Source organism: Pan paniscus, chromosome 6, assembly GCF_029289425.2.
Source record: "Pan paniscus chromosome 6, NHGRI_mPanPan1-v2.0_pri, whole genome shotgun sequence".
Taxonomy (NCBI): domain Eukaryota; kingdom Metazoa; phylum Chordata; class Mammalia; order Primates; family Hominidae; genus Pan; species Pan paniscus.
Window position 1 is genome coordinate 160,626,346 of NC_073255.2, and position 20,569 is coordinate 160,646,914.

At 37.1% G+C, this 20,569-nt stretch overlaps 1 protein-coding gene across 3 annotated transcripts in view; it reads left to right on the plus strand.

Annotated features, from left to right (window-relative positions):
- LOC100989231 (hyaluronidase-4-like) overlaps positions 1-20,569 on the plus strand; it is a 71,334-nt gene that overhangs the window by 14,063 nt on the left and 36,702 nt on the right. For all 3 annotated transcript variants that reach the window (XM_003815469.4, XM_055115346.2, XM_055115347.2), the window contains exon 2: positions 14,837-14,929. The gene's annotated coding sequence lies outside the window, so the exon portion shown is untranslated. The remainder of the gene's footprint in view (positions 1-14,836; positions 14,930-20,569) is intronic.

A 20,569-nucleotide genomic window follows, 5' to 3' on the forward strand; every position in this document is an offset into this window, starting at 1 on the left:
ATTTTTTCCATAGTGTTTCATCTCCTTACTAATATCTTGTTGCAATTTAAAACCTTTTAGTTGTTACGATATTTTGGCATTTTTGTTATGGGTAGTTTGTACATAATACCAATTACTTGACTTATTGGTTAGTGTGTGAACTTCACTGGCCACAGAGTGCCTAGGTTAAACATTATTTCTGAGAGTGTCTGTGAGGGTGTTTCTGGATGAGATTAGCGTTTGTTTTCTTTGCTTGTTTTTTGTTTGTTTGGTTTGAGTTTTTTTTTTTTTTTTTTTTTTTTTAACTTACCCATCCATGTAGAGATTAGCATTTGAACTAATGGACTCAGTAAAGTACATTGCCCAAGATGGAGGGCATCATATAAACTGTTGCGGGTCTGAGTAGAACAAAAGGGAAAGGGAAGAGAAATTAACCACTTTTGCTTCCTGCCTGTCTGTTTGAGCTGGGACACATCACCTTGTCTTCTCCAGCCCTCAGACTGGGATTTACACTATCAGCTTCCCTGGGTCTCAGGCCTTTGAACTCAGACTGACTGACATCGGCTTTCCTGAGTCTCCAGCTTGCAGATGGCAGATCATGGGACTTCTCAGCCTCCATAATCATGTGAGCCAATTCCTCATAATAAATCTCCTTTTTTATACATAAAAAGGTGGAGACCCAGGAAGTTCAAAGCTCCGATATGTTTATATACTTCCTACTGGTTTTGTTTCTCTGGAGAACCTTGACTTATATACTTGGATTTGGATAGAAGTCACTAAGGCTGGAAGCAGAGTGATTGGTGGATAGATTCCCTGGGCAACCGCAACATCCCGTCGTGGTTCAGGCAATAGTGGGCATCTCAATAGGTGGCAAGAGCATAATCATAATACCCATATACCTGAGACATGTGACACTCTGGCATCTAGACAAGTGACACATGGGACTTGTCATCTGAGAGGCTTGTGCACAAATAACAGGATTTCCAACCATTGAAAACAATGTTTCTGTTACAAAATTTCAAACGCGGAGACTAAAGTTAAAATAGACAAAAAGGTGCTTCATCTTAGTGGTAGCAATGAGTAAGTAGGCAAAAAACTGAGACTGAAACTAGGAATTAGGGACAAAGCAGCAATCCAATTATCTGATGCATGTGGTGTAGAAATTGTGACTTGTGGAACAGTAAATGAAACCTGTGGAAAGTGAAGCATCTTCGAAATGGAATTATAGAAAATTGTCTTAAAGCCAAGCTCTTCCTGATGAAAGCTGCTTCTGTGCCTTTTGCCTCAAGTCAGAAGGAAGTGGGGTGGGGCTGAAAGATCAAAAGCTGCAGAGGGCCATCCACCAAGTGAGGGACAAGGACACTGTTAGCAGATGTTACAGTTAAAAAACGGAATCTGATGTCAGACCAGACTACACCCATGAAAAAGAACTGATAGTGCCAGCTATTCATGGCACACCACATTGTCTCTCCTAAGATTCAGTGGTGGTCTTGATTTGTTTTCTTTTTCTTTTTTTCCTATGTCATTGGAACTTGTATTCCATAAGAATATTTTTCTGATGGTTTAAGTCTAATCTTGCCCATGAAAGCTACTGGAAGTCTTTGCTTTTTCCTGATTCTTATTCGCACTTCGTTTTTGCTTCTTTATATTTTATAGTTAATTAAGGAGTTTTCGCTGTTAATACAACAAATAGTCCAGGTGCTCTTCTTGTATGAGTTCCTGTTTGTGCTCTTATATGGGAAAAAACGTATAAACTGTGGTTTATCAGATTTGACCTATTTCTACATTTTAAAAAAGTAAATATTTACTATTTCATTTATTTAATACTTATCTATTTATGAATAATAAGTATTCTGTTATTTTCCTTAATTATTTCCTCTTTTCTATGGAAGAGTAAGATAAGAATAAATTAATTGCTACCTGAAATTACATTATTGGTTTTAAAATTTCATATTAATTTATACTAGCTCAATTTATACTAGTTCAAACAGGAATAACTACCGGGTACTTACATACTTTAGGGATAGATTTTATCTCACAGAATGTTTTTACATAATGTATATTTTTTTACATGGTATTAGCTGTTAACAATTCAATTTTACCTTGGGGTGTGTGTATGTGTGCATGCGCATGTACGTTTGTGTGCATTTTCTTTACAGGAACCAACTCATTGAGTCAGACCTTTACTGTTTGCTTAATTAAATTCCTCAAGCTCATGATTCAGAATTCAAACAATATCTCAATCTAGATGGGAATTTTTAATTTTTCAGATTGAACTTTCTTCTTCTTAGGCAATGCTCATTCTTTGTTTTCACCTCTCCCTCAAGTTTCCTGCTTCTTAATGAATTTAATTAGTCAGTCAATAATTCCATATTCATCCATCCATTCATCAAACATTTGTTGTACACTCTGTTATGCATGGCAGTCTGCTAGGTAGTGGGGGGTCAAGGGTGAGTGAGACATGGTCTCGCATGTTTAATTTAATTGTATTTTATTTTTTATTTTTGTTTTTTCAGAGGTAGAATCTTGTTCTGTTGCCCATGCTGGAGTGCAGTGGCTTGATCATAAGCTCACTGCAGCTTCAAACTCCTAGGTTCAACTCCTGAGTTCAAGTGATCCTCCTACCTCAGCCTCCCAATTAGCTGAGACTATAGGTACATACGACCATGCCCAGTTAATTTTTTAAAAACTTTCTAGAGACATGGGGTTTTGCTATGTTGCCCAGGCTGGTCTTAAACTCCTGGCTTCAAGCAATCCTCCCACCTCGGCCTCCCAAAGTGCTGGGATTATAGGCGTGAGCCACCATGCCTGGTCACATGCTTAATTCTTGCTCCTATGTTTTGCTCACTGGGTGTGGTATGCTCCCTTGCCTTGATCTTCAATTTCTCACAAAATCTTGTCAATTTTCCTTTTTTTTTTTTCCTGTGAAATCTGTCCCTTGCTGTTCTTAGCAGCCTCTGTTACCATCCTAGACCAGATATCTACTATAATTGGGATAGTGGCAACTGCTAATTAATGGATCTCTCTTTTTCCCCTAATTCATGGTCAATGCGGCATTCATAGGATCTCCTTGAAATGCAAAGCAGACTTTGTCTCAAGCCACTCAAAAACCCTTCAGTATTTTTTCATTTCCATTACGATAAAGTCCAGATTCCTAACATTCCTCAAGGCTTTTTCTGATCCGGCTCACATAGATCTCACCTGCCTGTTCAGTTCCTTGAACATGTGTTCTCTCACCTCTGGGTCTTTGGAGGCACTTTCCCTTCTGACTCTTCATGTCGATATACTTTATCTCTCACCTTCTTTGCCATGCTTTTTCTAGCTAATTCCAACCAAATTTAAGTCTCAGTTTTGCGCTCACTACTTCCAGGATGCTTTCTCTGGGTTAGGTATCTCTTCTATGTGTACCTTTACCACAGACAGTACTAAAATTGCTTATTTTCTTGTTCTATGTCCCTCTACAAGAAACTTGAGAGCAGGGAAAATGTCGTTTCCACTCTGGATACCTGGAGTCTAGCTTAGTGCTTGTTGCATTGTAGGTGCTAAGTAAGCACTTGATTGAATGAGACAACTCATGAAATGTTTTAAGAGAATACTTGCACATCTTTTAAAAATGCCTTGAGAGGCCAGGCATGGTGGCTCACGCCTGTAATCCCGGCACTTTGGGTGGTCAAAGCAAGAGGATTGCTTGAGGCCAAAAGTTTGAGACCAGCCTGGGCAACATTGCAAGACCTCATCTCTACAAAAAATTTAAAAATTAGGCATGGTGGCACATGCCTATAGTACTAGCTACTCAAGAGGCTGAGGCAAGAGGATTGCTTGAACCTAGGAGTTTGAGGCTGCGCAATGAGCTGTGATTACGCCATGGCACTCCATACTGGGAGACAGAGCCAGATCCTGTCTCTTAAAAAAAAAAAAAATGAAAGAAAAAAAGTGCCATGAGAGTTCCTATTTTATATTCCATACTAAAGCTATATATATTGAATATCAGAAACAACTTGTTGTTAGTCTTCAACCACATCTGGAATAAGACAAAAACTACAGCAAAGTCACTCTGCTTTGTACCATGTATAGAATGCTGAGTGCAGTCCACTTGTGACAAGGACTTGATGGACTTGATGTAGCCTTCTTCATTCTAATCTCTGATTTTGGTTTTATCTTTATTTTCCTCCATCTTTAGATGTCATCTTTAGATGTCTTTAGATGTCATCTTTCCTGTCATCTTTAGATGACAGACCAAAAGAGTTCCCTACTTTTTTTTGATCATTCTCCAGATGAATCTTTAAAATGACACACTACCCTAGGCAACTGGTGTAACAGGAAGCCCCCTAAACCAGAAGTTGGAAGACCTGCAGCTATCTGGAAATATAGAGCAGACCACGTGTGTTTCAAGTTTGCAAGCTCAAACTGGCCTGGCCACTTTAGCCATCTGGAAAATCAGAGGAATTGGATTAGAGAAGATTTTTTCAGGCACACCCAACACTTGCCATCTATAATCCATTTTAAATAGGAATTAATTTAGACAGTTTCAATTTATATAAAAGTTTCAAGAAAATGTCTGCTGCATAAAGTAAGATATCTTTCTGTATGTCTCCGCTTATATGGCAAAGATCTCAGCTTTAAAGAGGACTGTGCCTATTGCTGGGACTCAGCATGACTGGGTGGCATTTGGGAACTGGTAGGATAAGCCTAAGAAGAGTGTGATTTCCATGGATTGATTGGGATGGAGACTTTCTGGCTGCAGGAAGTCTGAGGAAGCTTTATGCATGGGAGCCTGGGAGCTAGAAATCAATGCAACAATGGGCAACATGCTGTCTCTTTCTTGATCTTGTATTAAATTAAGGCCCTTTGGGGAGAGGCATGTTAGGTGAAAGCTGCAGATGTGTGGGTTTTTTGTTGTTTTTTGAGATGGGGAATCACTCTGTTGCACAAACGTGCAGCAGTGTGATCATAGCTCACTGTAACCTCAAACTTCCGGGCTCAAGTGATCCTTCTGCCTCAGTTTCCCAAGTGGTTGGGACTACAGGTGGGCATCACCACGCCTGGCTAATTTTTATTTTTATATTTTGTAGAGATGTTGTTTTGCTATGTTGCAGTTGGCTGCTCCCGAACTCCTGGCCTCAAGCTGTCCTCCCACGTTGGCCTCCCAAAGTGCTGTGATTGTAGGTGTGAACCACTGTGCCTGGCTGAAGGCACCATTTTCATGAGGGAAGATGAGGTTTTGGAGAGGGACATGTCCTACATTTTGGGGCAGCATACACTACAGCCCTGGCACAAAGAGTTGTGAGGTGCTCTTTCCATCTCTACACTGCAGATTTGGGATATATTAGGAAACATGTCTTTTGACAGTGATGATGCTTCCCTTCAAGTGGCTTCTCAGCCAAGGTTGGTGAAAGGATTGATTGATTGTGACTACAGGCAAAATACCCCTGAAAACTCTCAAAAAATAATTACGGTGAAGGGGAATTTTGCAACAGACCATTATCCTGGGAAATACGTAGGAGAATAGGAAGCTCACCAAATTCAAGTAATTACAGTTAATAAAAACTCCTTGGCACTCCCAGATAATGAGACCATTTTGAAGCCATACGCCACCACCATTGTGTAATTTTTATGAAAGAAATTCTCTTACCATTATTTATTCTTGCTCTGTGCTGAATGGTAGCCACTAGCCACATGTATCTGTTGTCTACTTGAAATGTGGCAGATTTGAATTGAAATGTGCTATAAGTGTAAAATACATACTAGATTTCTGAAACAGTATAAAAAAGAATGTAAAATATTCCTTTTTATATTGATAACATATTGAAATAATAATGTCTTGGATATATTGGGTTAAATAAAACATATAACTAAAATTATTCATATGATTCTTTTTACTTCATTTTAATGTGGCTAATAGAAAATTAAAAATTATACATGTGGCTTGCATTATACTTTTGTTAGACAGAGTTGACTGATATTTAACATTTAAGTGCTAAATCATATGCTGCTTATTTTACTTTTTAATTCACACGTGCAAAAAGTTTTGGCTTGATAAAATTATACACTCCTTGAGGATAGGTTCTGTGTTTCTATTTTTCATTATTCCAGATGCTTAAGCACTGTTAGCACCTGATTTTGCTATATACTTGTTGATTTGAATTAATTTAAAAATATTTTTTTATTTCCATAAAACTGTGAACCACTTTTAGATGGTGTCCTAGATAAGTGCATTTTGATTATAAACAGAATTTTGTATTGTTATAAAAAGCATTCAATTCAGAAAATGTGCTAATGAATAACAGAATTATTTTAATTCCATCATGAGTTTATTTTTCCATCTCCTTGTTTTATACTTCTAAAATGAGAAATTTAAGAAAGAAATCAGGGCAAAATTCTTTGTTAGTTTTTTTTTTGCTTATTTCTATAAGGTTTTATTAATTTATAATTGAGAGAAATATTAACTGAAGTTCTAAAATTCTAAATTATTTTTATTTTAACTACTTATTTTGAAATAATTTTGTCATAGAAGGCTTGTAAGAACAGCACAACTCCTATATACCTTTCAAGCAGATTTATCAATTTTTTTTGCCACATTTGCTTTACCATTCCATACCCATCTATCTATCTGTCTGTCTGTCTGTCTGTCTGTCTATCTATCTATCTATCTATCTATCTATCTATCTATCTATCTATCACCTATTCGTATTATTTCAGGAGTCATTTGAGAGATAGTTGCAGGCATTATACTTCTTTACTCCAAAATACATCAATGAGCATTTCCTAAGTGTATTCTTTTATAAAATCATAATAAAACGATCAATTTCATGACATTTAACACTAATTCAATGCAGGTATCCATTATACAATACATATCTAAATTTTGCCAATTGACGGGGGTTCAATTCAAGATCACGTCTTACATTTAATTGCCATGTCTTTTTTAGTTTCCTGTAATCAAGAACAGTTTCCAGCCTTTTTTTCCTCTTTTATCTTTCATGACAGTATTATTTTTAAGAGCGTGGGCCTCTTAAATTTAAATATTTTTTCATTGTTTCGTACAATGTCTTTTGATGTGAGTTTCCTAGTGATGAGATGCAGGTTATGAATCTTTTGGCAGGAGCACAACAAAAGTGAAGTTGTGATCTCGGGCGCCACATCAAGAGCACATGATGTTAGCTTCCCATTTTGGTGATGCCAGCTTGATTAAGATGGTGTCCACAGATTTTTGTACTGTAAAATTTCAGGTTTTACCTTTGTAATTCATAAATAGTAGAGACACTTTGACAATTGAAATATCTAAATATTCCTTTTCAAATTTTTACCTAAATTTTTAGCCCAGATTGATGAATCTTACATGAATTAATTACACTTCCTCATACTCTTTAGCCAAAGCAATATATTGCAACAGTTTAAATGCCAAGTAGATATGAGAATCCAAATGAATTCTATTAAGCAGACATTGAAGAGATTTGTAAAAATGTAAAACAATGCCACTCTTCTCACTAGCTTTTTTGTTTGTTTGTTTTGGAAAAATAAATATATTTACATACAAATATGATACCCATGTTAATATGTAAGAGGCTTATATAAGATTCCAGATTCCACATTTCAACTAAACTTTATTGTTATTTTAAAATGAATTAATAAAGATTTAAAAAAATTTCTCAGTATTAATTTCTAATCTAGTAAACATCAATAGATATAGCCCACATAAACCAAAGCTCTCTAAAGTCCTCAACAAGTTTGAGAATAAAAAGGGGTCTTGAGAAGAAAAAGGTTAAGAACTATTGTCCAAGACCAAATGAAATGCTGATATGAGTGCTACAACCTAACATTTCTCAGGGCAGTGACAATGAAGGAGAATTGAAACTGAGATTTCCAGAGTGCTTGCCCTTTGGACAAAAGCATCTTTAGGAAAGGCCTGATATTTTCCATAGAACATCTTTAATAATGCACATAATGTAATATTTACAGGTGAAATAATATGATGTCTGAAATTTGTTTTAAAATAATATAATGAAAATAATGGTGATGGTGGTGGTAAGGGTATAGATGGAATACGATTGTGCTGTTAATTATTGAAGCTGCATGATTGGTTCATGGGGATTCATTATAAAATTCTATTTTGAGTATGTTTGAACATTTTCAAAATAAAAAAATTTTAAAGTTTTCATCTCTAGGTAAACTTTTTAATAGTATAAATTTAGGAGAGAATCAAGCTTAATTTTCTCAGATGTTATAATTATTTAAAAATTCTGTTAATTATGGTTTCTTGGATTTACATAGTACCTTTCTTCTGTAGAGTTCAAACTGATTCATCTTGGCTGACTTTTAAAATATGAGTACTCGTTATCTATTTATTTGGTCTTTTGAAACATCTTAGGGAAGTTTGCAAATTAAAAAAATAAACACATCAAATGCACATAAAAAACTATCATACAATGACAAGTAAAATTATTGCATTTTTGGAATTAGCTGTAATACAGTATATGTTGCTTGCATGCAAATTGAATAATTCTCATTAAGACTGTAGGCTCTAAAATCAGTTAAATTTGAATTTGATTTCTGGCTCTCCTACTTTATAACACCTGTAATAACAGTAATAATAATAGAAATACTAACAAATCCAGTATTTGTAGATCTTGAAATGTGACAGGTTTTGTGCTAAGTCATACTATAAGTTACTTTTGGTGAGTAAATAAGCTGCCTAAATATATATTCGCTAAGAATTTCATCAGGATTTCAAAACCAGGGTGCCAGATCATCGTCCTTGCTCTTACCCACTGCACTACATTGCTCTATCTTACCAGCTAAGTGCTTTACCTAAGTTATTTAATCTTTATCAGCCTAGTTCCCTATTTAATAAAACAGGGATAAAAAAGTATCCACTTCATAGGCACAAGGATTACCTCAGATAATGTACAGAAAAGACTGACACATGGCTGTCACATAAGAATATAAGGAATGACAGTTAAGATTATTTTTATTATTCATTTTTCCTCACCAAGTAGTATAGCTCCCTTAGAATCATCATCTAAGAATATATGAAATCATCTGCACAGCCAAATACAAAATATCTAAGAGTAGTTTTAGAACTCTCCCTCCAATATGGTTGCCACTGGTCACATATGCACTTGAAATGTGGCTAGTCAGAATTATGATGGGCTATATATATAAAATACACACCAGACTTCAAAGATTTAATATGAAAAACAAAAGTATCTCTTTAATATTTTTATATTGCATGTATATTGAAATAATAATACTATGAATATTTTGAGTTAAAATAGTATTAAAATTAATTCTACCTGTTATTAAACAAAGATTAAGTGGCTCTTAGAACCTGTAAAATCAAATTGTGGCTTTCCTGTTTCTATGGACAGTGCTAGTCTAGAACCTGGGTTACTTCATAAATGGTAATTCTTTTATGAAGCTTTTTCTTTGAGGTGGGGTTTCACTTTATATCCCAGGCTGGAGTGCAGTGGCAAGTTCCTGGCTCACTGCAGCCTTGGACTCGTGAGGCTCAAGAAATCCTCCCACCTCAGCCTCCTGAGTAGCTAAGACTATAGGCACGCCATCACCATGGGCTAATATGATGCTTCCCCTGCCTCTGCCTTGCATTAAAGCCTGAGATACTGCTGCCTTTCCATAGTTGAAATCATTGACAATGTGGTTAATATCAATAATACAAAAGAAAAAAGAGGTTGTTGACATATATGATCCTAGTATTTTTGGTGGGGTAGACTCTAGGCAGGAAGCCAGCATTCTTCAATCATCTTCCTAACTGCTAAGTGAGAAATTCCATTGTGTATTATTCTTCCCCAACCATATAACCTTATCACTCAAATTATAGTTTCAGGAAAAGAGCTATAAGAATGGTGAGAATCCTTGAGCTAGAAAAATAAGAACATATCATTATGTTTAAAATGCAAGTAATCTTCCTCTTGATATTATCAACACGTATACTAATAGCAGACGGGTATTGACATAAAATAGTTTTATCTCTTGGCCATATTGATTTAGTTTTTTTTCAAAGTGTATTTTAAAAAAAACCCTATAAAAGTAGGGTGACCATACATCCTGATTTTCCTGGCAGGATCCCAGTTTACACCTGTTGTCCTGGCATAATTATTAACTAGCTCTCCCTTTCACTTTCAAAAGTGTTTCAGTATGGACAGTAAGTTTCATGGTTCACCTTTCATAAGATCCTCATTGATGGTAGGATTTCTTGATTCAATAAGCTTGGGAAATAAATCATATTCCATCTCCCTCTTAGAAATTTACAACATGTACTCGCTTCTGAGAAGTCATATAATAAATGTTTTTAACTTAGTGTAACTCATTTCCTAAATTATTTCATTATTGAAACTCCCTTTTTTCCTGTGACACATATAACATCCCACAGAACACACTTACAATTAGTTTGACCATATTCAGAATTTTTCAATGCCAGGTTTTTAACTAACAGGTTTCTACCATAGGAGGAATAACAATTTTTTATCATTATGTAAATAAATATATAATCTTTTGATTATATATTTATAAATCAAATATAAATATAAAGTCAAAAGCGTTTGACTTTTTCTAAAGTGTAGCATTGATATGAGCAGGTATCTGCTTAAAGAAATTTTTTCCTTTTATTCATGATCAGTAAATCTGAGTTTCAGCTAATTTCAGTTAATTTCAATAAATATTCATCCCATGCTTCCTACACATCAAGCCCTGGGCTAGTACTGATAATGCAAAGATGAATCAGACATGATCCTTTATGGATTAAGTTGTATAGAAAATGTGGATTAGTTTGCCTTCTCTATGTTGGGACTTTTTTCCCTAATTTTTATTGATTGGTTGTTTTCATAATTGCATTTCTACTTCTCATCATATTATCAACAGTCTATGAAGGTTAGTAGAATTAATCTAGTGGTGGAACACACATGATTGTATTAAGAATTAATAGTTAAGTGATATAACAAGACATAAATGAAGTGATATTAAAACATAGAGAAGGAATTACTCAGTTCTCCCCAGAATCATTGAAAAGGATTTCACTGACGAGGTCCTATGTGAGTAGAGCCTTGAAAAAAATTAAAATGCTGACAGACACACAGAGAGTATTAAGTATTTCCAGGCCAAGAGAGTTGTTTGCACAATTGCAGTAGAGACCATGTAAGCCCATGTTCCATGCTGCTGGGAACAGGTTAGGGTGATGGTGGGCAAATATAAGTTTAAAAAAATAATTGGGAACCAGACATAAAGTCTGTTTAAATATGATTTAAGGAGAATGAAGAAACGACCTATGATTTTAACGACTAGACTTTATGTCATTGGTGAGTACCCTTCAATATTGGACAGCCAACTCTTTAAGAGCCTGATGAGAAAATTTCATTGGTGTGTTAAATGTCTACCAAAGAAATAAAAGTATGCTAAGTTACCACCACATAAAATAGCTTTTGGTCACTCCCTTTCAATAAAATAATTGTCATAAAATGTGTTTGTAATCTAATCTTACTATTTTAGCAAGAACTTCCTCCAGAAAGTTCTTAGTCACTGTGTACATGCGTGTGTGTGTGTTCATGTAACAGCGACAGAGTATATTTGTAAAAGAGAGTTTAATTCTGTTGTTTGAATATCCTTCAGTTTCCCATCTGTATAGTAAATAATTTTCCTGGTATTTTAAAGTACGTCTAGTCTTGATTTAAAAAGAAACTCCTTAATTTCAGTATATTTGTTAAAATAAGATGATGTTAGATAAGTGAGTTCAAACTATGTCTAACAAACATATTAGTCAGAAATTTAGCACAGACTTTGTATACTACATAATAGCAATATCATAATTGTTTTTCAAAACTCTTGAGATATTGATAATCTAGAACTTTACATTTTTCACCAGTTGAGAAGTTGCTTAATACAACTAGAAAATGTGACATAAGCCTCACACTGACCTCACTTAATGACCAGCCAAAGGAAAACAGAAGTTTAGAGGCTTCGCAGCTGCTGACACAGAGTCCTTGGAAAGAATTATTTTGGAATATTCTTACTGTTGCTAAAGAAAGGAATTAGAAGGTCAGAAATAGGAAACCAGGAAGAAAACAAGTTTGTCAGCATTCAAAACTGATTACCAGGGAATTACTTTCTCGTTAAAAATCCACAGTGTTTCAGTAACTTTATTTAGCAATGTTTTTCTCAAAGGACTTTCATTGCGTGTGTTTTGCTACAGATAAATTTGCTTACCGTAACTCTATAAAGAGCTAAACAAACCACATCTGCTTTTATTTGAATTTGCTAGTTTTCACCACCACTACCAATTCCACTGAAAACAAGGAGCCTTCCAGCATGTGAGAAGGACCTTGGTAGTCGCAGGTTGGATTATGTGGTTGTTGCTTTTGTTACTGTACATGTCTTAGAGTAAGTCAGGTATCAAGCTGTGTGACCTCTAGAACTAGCAACTAGAATCCTGCTACTGTGTTAGGGAGTTGTATGTTGAGTGTAACAAAGAGAGAAGTGGTGTTTTTCTGATCAAAACCAGCTGGATAATTTATTTTCATTTTTCCATTTGCCTTGACACTTGTACCATAAACAATTATTGAAAAATTAAGTACATATATATTTTTTGAGACAGGGTCTCTCTCTGTCACCGGGCTAGAGTGCAGTGGCATGATCACGGTTCACTGCAGCCTCCACTTTCCAGGCTGCAGCCTCTACATCCTGTGTTTAAATGATCCTCTGGCCTCAGCCTCCCAAGTAGCTGGGACTACAGGTGCACGCCACCACGCCTGGTTATTTTTTTTTATTATCTGTAGAGAAAATGTCTCCCTATGTTGCCCAGGTTGGTCTCAAACTTTGCGGCTCAAGTGGTTCTCCCACCTTGGCTTCCTAAAGTGCTGGGATTACAGGCATAAGCCACTGTGCTGGACCTAAGTATTTGGATTTCTTTAAACAAATAAAACATGTCTCACTTGGCTAGCTAGCCACTCTACCTGTTATATGAGGCAGTGGGCAGTCCATGAGTTGAGATTCAGAAGGGCTGCACTCAATGTTCTACTTATTTACTACTTGATTAACCTTGTCTAAGGCAAGTTAACTTTCTTAGTCCCAGTTTCACCATCTTTAAGAATGGGGATGATGATACATATATTGTAAAGAAGTGATCAAAAGAGATTGTATATGCCACGTATTTCATGAAAATAATAGTGTGCTGCACTCTGCTGTACTCCTTCATCTCCCATCCCTTCCACAAACACATTTTTACTTCCCTTTTGCTTCTTTAAGTTCTTTGAACTCAGAGCTGGAATAAGGCAAGGGACACATGGACAGCCTCAGCTGAGTGCCAACCTATAAAAATGCTACCCAGCCCTGGATTACATTGAAAATATGTTGCCAGATAATGCAGGCTTTGATTTGCTATCCTAGGCAAAATGTAAATTTACATTTCCTTTCCTAGCAAAAGAAGCAAGCCCTTCAGTAGAAACAAGAAAACAAAACAAAACAAAACAAAACAAACAACTACAACTCCTTGCTAGAATCACCTCTCTTTTCTGAACGTTCTTGCACACAAGCAGTTACAAATAGCCAAAATCCCAAGGTCCAAAATGCAGGCCATAATACTGCTTAATAGGGACATGATTCACCTTTTAATTTAAAATTTTAATCTCTGAATATGCTTCCAAGTAAGTGGTCACATTTTTTGAAAATACAGACTGTGCTTTAAGCAGAAGTCAATCAGTAAAAAAATTTGTTTTTATGTACAACTTTTTATTAATATAATTTTTCACACTCTACATAAGTGCTCAAAAAGTAGTTTGGGGTGAAAGAGGTGTCAAATCACTTGGTTGCCAATGATGCTGAAGTTTTCTTGCACTCACTATGATTTCCTACATATTTCCACCTCCACACATACTATCCTTACTCCACTTTGTTCACTACTTATCTTTTGACCCATTTGAAAAATCAATTCATCTATGATACCTTCTTTTCTCTGTTATTTCCCTAAAGGAATTACAATGACTCCTTGATTCTAGAACATCAGCTTTATTTTTTTTTTGAAAATCAGAGCCAAACAAATAGAATATTAAAAGTATGCATCAGTTTTAAGACATGTTCCAATGGGGAAACATTAAAGTAATCAAACAAGTTTTAAAATCTAGTAAATGGGGTAGTTGCTTTGTCTGCCACAATTGTGTTGCAACATTAGCACATAATACATTCTCTATTTTGGCATGTATCACACGCTTATCTATCTATCATCTATCTATCTATCTATCTATCTATCTATCTATCTATCTATCTAATCTATCTTTCATCTATCTAAACTGTAAAGGGTATGAATTTGGTTCATGAGACTTGGGTGAATAAAGTCTGCATTATTAACTGGGCGCGGTGGCTCATGCCTGTAATCCCAGCACTTTGAGAAGCCGAGGCGGGCAGATAACCTGAGGTAAGGAGTTCAAGACCAGCCTGGCTTACGTGGCAAAAACCCGTCTCTACTAAAAATACAAAAATTAGCCGGGCATGGTGGAGGGCACCTGTAATCACCGCTACTTGGTAGGCTGAGGCAGGAGAATCGCTTGAACCAGGAGGCAGAGGTTGCAGTGAGCTGAGATTGCACCATTGCACTCCAGCCTGGGCAACAAGAGCAAAACTCTGTCTCAAAAAAAAAAAAAAAAAAAGAAAAGAAAAAAAAAAGCTGCATTACTTTATTTTGAAAAATCAAAATGTATCTCACTCTGAACTTCCTTGTAAACATGACTATGATTTACTAGAGGGCCCTTCCTTAGCATTGCTCAGGATTCCCTGGGGCATTATATAGTTATCCCATGTTGTCATGAAAGAAAAGATTCTTTTACATTTAAAATTTTTTTTTTTTCCGTGACAGGTCAGCTGAGGAGAGGAAAGGATTCTTAGCTTGAGTTCACTCCAGTTGCCTAATGTCATGCCCATTGCTCAAGCCCATGTGGCCTGTTTGAAGGTAGGCTGCCCTGCTTCTTGTGAAGTCTCCTCCTCCATGCTCAACTCAGCCCTAGCAGCCTTCTCCAAAGCTTGCAAGGCCATGGCAATATTGAGTCACCAGCCATTTATATGCATGTCTTATCAGCAGTCCTACCACCTATTGGGATTCTGACTGAGAATAAGACCCAAGTCCCTACCCGCCTTAGGAAATCCTCTCTATGGCCCAGTCAACCCCATCATCAATTTCAAACAATAACCTCACCTTCTGAGAAGTGGATTGAGGAAGCATAATCTTCCTCAATGCGTCTGAATCCCAAACAGTTTAATTTTGTCCCTAAGAGTTCAGTGTGTGTTTATTGAGAGGAGGAGGGGCAATTGCAGTGACAGCAAACTTCATCTCTTTGGATGAAAAACAGAAAAAGAGATAATTTTTTTAACCATGGTGAGTCAACAGCAGGGAAATCCATAAATAGCATTAAGCAACAAACACAACTTACCAGTTGGTTTGTTGTGTGCCCATCCCCTCTCAATAGACATGGGTCTTGAGGATAAGAGCTTTGTTTCTTTATAAATGGGTCTTCGGCACTCAACATAGTACATGTTATCAGCCAATAAATATTGGCTCAATGGCCAGGAGAGGTGGCTCATGTCTGTAATCCCAGCACTTTGTGCAGCCAAGGCAGGAGGATCACTTGAGCCCTGGAGTTCGAGACTAGCCTGGGCAACACAGTGAGACCTCATCTCTACTAAGATAAAATTTTAAAAATTAAGCTGGGCATGGTGGGACACACCTATAGTCTGAGCTACTTGGGAAGCTGAGGTGGGAGGAATGCTTGAGCCCAGCCTGGACAACATAGTGAGATCTTGTCTCAGAAAAAAATGCTCAATGAACTGAATGTATTGTTGGTTACTATTTGTGTCTTCTAGAATAATTCTGGTCTTAGAAACTTTTAGATGCATTAAAATATGAAACTAGTTGAATAGAATTCAAGGACAAATCTCTGTTCTTCAACCATAACGTTTTGATAAATTTGCTCCCAGATGAACAAGGAATATTGGTTATCAAATATGCTAAATTGAAATTTTAAAATTCTGAGATCTAAAATAGATCTCAGCTCTGCTTTTAACCCCTGAGAAGTCATTCTATCTCTTTGTACCACTGTGTCTCTTCACATATTGTGAAGTTACTAAAGTGTTCTGAATTTAGATGAAAAGTACACACTGTTCATGGAGGGTACAGGAATATTTTTGAAAGTAAAATATTTGATGGGTACACAGACACTTGTACTTTGCTTTTGTTACATATTTAGCAGTTAGTTTATATCACTGACAAATAGCAAGAACATTTCATGTGAGAACAAGGAAGTACCTTGGTTACTGTGCAGTTATCAGTGTACACTTCAAAGCCTGTGCTATTTTACTACCTCTGTTCGTAAAATTCCTTCATTAAAAATGTAATTGGAAGCCAATTTTCAAGCTTGTTCTTTAGATAGCTAAAGCCCCATGCTGCTGCTTTTCATCCTTTCTCTATGTAATAAATATTCACCACCAGACCACCACCATGCATTAAAGATTACAGTCACTCTGATAGAAATTACTTATAGGACTTGTTATGGCACAAATTAGAGAGAAGAGATTGAATTCTGGAGACTGAAATGACCCATGAAGGTGTATTTATCCAGCACATATTTATGAAGACATCTTCACCAGGAGCCACAGTGGGCTCTGATAAAAGCTATGATTTATCAGTAAATGCTACTCTCAAGAAGATTGTTATTTCTAGAGGTGGAAACAACACAAACACACAAATAACTATAATTTAGGACCTGAAGTGATAAATAGTGTAAGAGGAATGGAGTTTAGGAGCGGTAGTGACCATTTTCAGCTAGAGGAATTGAGCATTTCAGCTTAGAAGGGTCATTGAACTATGCCTTAGAGAATGGACTATAATCCATTTGGACAAGGGCTGACTGGGGAGGGAGGTAACATGATGCAAGGAACACCTTGAACAATGACATACACTCTGACCAGGAGAGGCAAATCAACTGCTTCAAACAATAGTGAATAGTCATGTGTCATTGTATTTCCTGCTTGGGTATATAAAATGTGCATATTTCATTGAAATAATGAAAGGTATAATTATGAAACATATGCTCTGTTATTTGCTACTTCATAAATATTCAAAAATGACCAACAGAAAATATATTGAGAGTAAAATAGTACTTTCTGAAGTCCTTTTAATTGTTTTCCACATTTTTCTTGTCAAAGTAAGCTGTTAGCTCAGCTATTGGATTAGTCAGAGTTCTCCTGAGAAATAGAACCAATAGGACGTATACATGAATACATATATGTATGTATATATATCCATATACACATAAGTACAAACACATATATGTATGTGTATGTGTCTGTGTGTGTATATATATATCCTATTTGTTGGACAGAGAGATTGAGAGCCAGAGTGAGAGTGAGAATGAGTGAGCCAGAGAGAGAATGAGTGAGCCAGAGAGAGAGAGAGATTGTAAGGAATTGAATCACACGATTATGGGGGCTGGCAAGTCTGAAATTTGAAGGGCTGTTAGGTAGGGAAAATTCTGGCAGGTGTTTATCTCACAGTCTTGAGTCTGATGCAATTTGGAGGCAGAATTTCTTCTTTGAGGCGGGGGAAACCTCAGTCTTCTCTCTTAAGGCCTTCTACTGATTAGTTGCCCACCCACATTAGCCAATTCAAGTTGACACATGAAATTGACCGTCAGAGCTGTCATGAATCATGAAGACATGGCAGTAATGAAAACATGGGAAACAGTAAAGTCTTTCCTTTGCTTACACAGCTCATTATGTTTTGTAAATGTTTTTGCATATATAATCATTAAAAATCCTGTGAGAAAAGAAGGTAGCATATTATTATAAACAGTTTCTAAATGACAAATCTGAGGCACAGAGAGATTAATAATCTGGAAGTTTAGGGAACTAGAAGTGGCACAGCTGACGTTAGAGTTAGAACTGATGTCTTCAGATTCATTATCTAGTGTTCTTTCTGTTGTGCCATCTACTAGTTCCAACCCAAATTTCTATAGCATTCATTATCTGTAACGCTGTCTTGAAACTTAGTGCAAAGTACCTTTATGGATATATATTCTATCTATCCAACTAAATTCAAAGACATGCCTTTTTATGGCCAACCATATTATGTACTACATATAATTGAATATGAGTAATTTTTTTTTTAAGATGGAGTTTTGCTCTTTCACCCCGGCTGGAGTGAAGTGGCATGACCTTGGCTCACTGCAACCTCCACCCCCCGAGTTCAAGCGATTCTCCTGCTTCAGCCTCCCAAGTAGCTGGGATTATAGGCACCCACCACCACACTTGGCTAATTTTTGTATTTTTAGTAGAGACAGGATTTTGCCATGTTAGCCAGGCTGGTCTTGAACTCCTGACCTCAGGTGATCCACCCGCCTCGGCCTCCCAAATTGCTGGGATTACAGTCAGGAGCCACTGTACCTGGCCTGAATATCAGTAAGTATTTTTTTCAAAGAATAAATTCTGCTATATATTCTGTTTATGCTGGTAACAATTTGTTTATGCAGCTTGTGGTGACAGGCTCCTTGAATTAGTTTTCACAGCATGTAGAACGGTGCCACAGTGTTTTTCATAAAGCTGGGAAGTCCGAAAGGCCTGAATTCCTTATATTTAAAAGGGCTTATGAGTCATGTCAACATGGGCATGTTGTTCAACTTTAAGGTCTAATTTCTTTATCTGTAAAAAGAGAATGATAATAGAACTTCAGTAATTCATCATGTAAATAGAAAATGATTTATTGTCTGTGTAAAGTTATGAATAGCTTCTTAACACTCAAGATACAAGAGATGGTATGCTTCTTTATTTTCTAAATAAAGCCATCTCCAAATCATAACTTATCAGGGTCAATGATAAGCTCAATATCAGTGATTAATTGGGGTTATCCTCACTGGAATTTACAAAACCCCTGGGGCTTACATATTCCCAGGAAAAGGGGAAGGGCCTGGTTCTTGGTCCACAGGGATAGCCATTTACCCCTTGGCTCCACTTGGGTGCTGTGCACAGGGCCATTTCGTATACAACCTTCACAGACATGGATGGCAGCTCAGTCTTCCAAATGTTCAACAGTAGTTGAGCATGGTTTCTTTGCCATGCACTGGAGACGGCCTCCTTGGGTGAGCTGGCCCAAAACTTCCTCAAAATTCCTCTCTGCTGACTGCTTAGTCACAAATGTCTTAAAAAGATGCTCAAGACATAGCATTTAATGGCCAATTCTCATCTGTTCCAAACACCTGTTCCCATACAAGGACTTGTAACCTCCAGAATGCCAAGTCCAAGCACGTGAAGAAATTCACAATTCTCCCAATGTTTGCGTCTGTGAAACCAACTGCAAGGTTGGGCCACTCTCCCAAAGCCTCTATTTTCATCTTCTTTGGGACAGTCCAGTTTAATTTCTTCATTGGCTGAGAGCTTTGAAATGAGTCCTATGAACTCTCACTCTGAGGACAAGGGAACTGTTGACCTCAAGGGCATAGAGCCCTGACCTCATTGTTTCACTGATGAGAAGAAAATAGGGGGAAAAATCAAGATATCAATAAATTCTTCAGGAAGTCACACTGTTACACAGGCAGATCACATAGCACATAGAAACTGGTCACATTAGGTTGCTTTTTATCATTATTTAGAACACTGTACGTGTTTATTGGTTATGCTCCACTGAATCTTCCACCTCTTGAGATGCCTTAAGTTGTGGAAGTAAGAGCCTGGCTTTTGGAGTCAGACAGCTCTGGTTTTGATTCCTGGCTTTGCCTCTTATCTCTTTGCACTTAGGTAAATTACCTTGCTGAGGTTCAGTTTTTCTTCTGTAAAATTAGTTGTGAAGGTTAAATGCACTGAACACAGATAGCTGTAGCTTTATCTGCCAGGGCATACAAATAGTCACATATATAATAACAGTCCAAATCTCAAGGCTTGGAGCCCATACCTGCTTGACTGAGTCTTTTAGTAGAAGCCCCTCCTGTTAATTTATTCTGTCTGGGAGGTCCCATGGGTGAGGTTTGCCCACAAGTTCCTTTATTCTCATGCCTTGTCTCATCCCCAGACTGCTGATCTCTTGCTTTTCTCCCTCTCTGACTGGTAGGAAAACTCCCTTAGAGTCTCATGATCAGAGATGTTTTTCACAGAAGAGTTAGGGCCCTAGAAACAGATGTAACTGACATCCTAGCCTTCTACTGTCATAACACATTGATGCTCAGGGGGAAGGGAATAATATCAGGTAAGGTCAAGCTTCCTCCTACCATGGTCCACTGCTCCTCTGACATTCAGGCAGGCTACCAGTTCAGCCTGCTCTTCCAGACCTCCTCTCATAGGCTCTGAGGTCCCTTCAGGCCAGCCTCTTTCAGGGGATCCCAGTCCCCTAGACTGGTGTGTGGATGCCTTAACACAGTTGGTGGACCAGGATTGAGCTCTCTTCTACAGCTATCCTAAGACCATGCAAAACAAGGTATGTGTCTGGGCATCTGTTGTGGTGTTTCAAAACATTCTGTGATGGTCAAGCAGCTTTGGAACTTTGTATAACAGGAAGCTGTGCTATCCAGGATGTACAGAGGGTCTCATGCCATGCTCCAAACTTGATCTG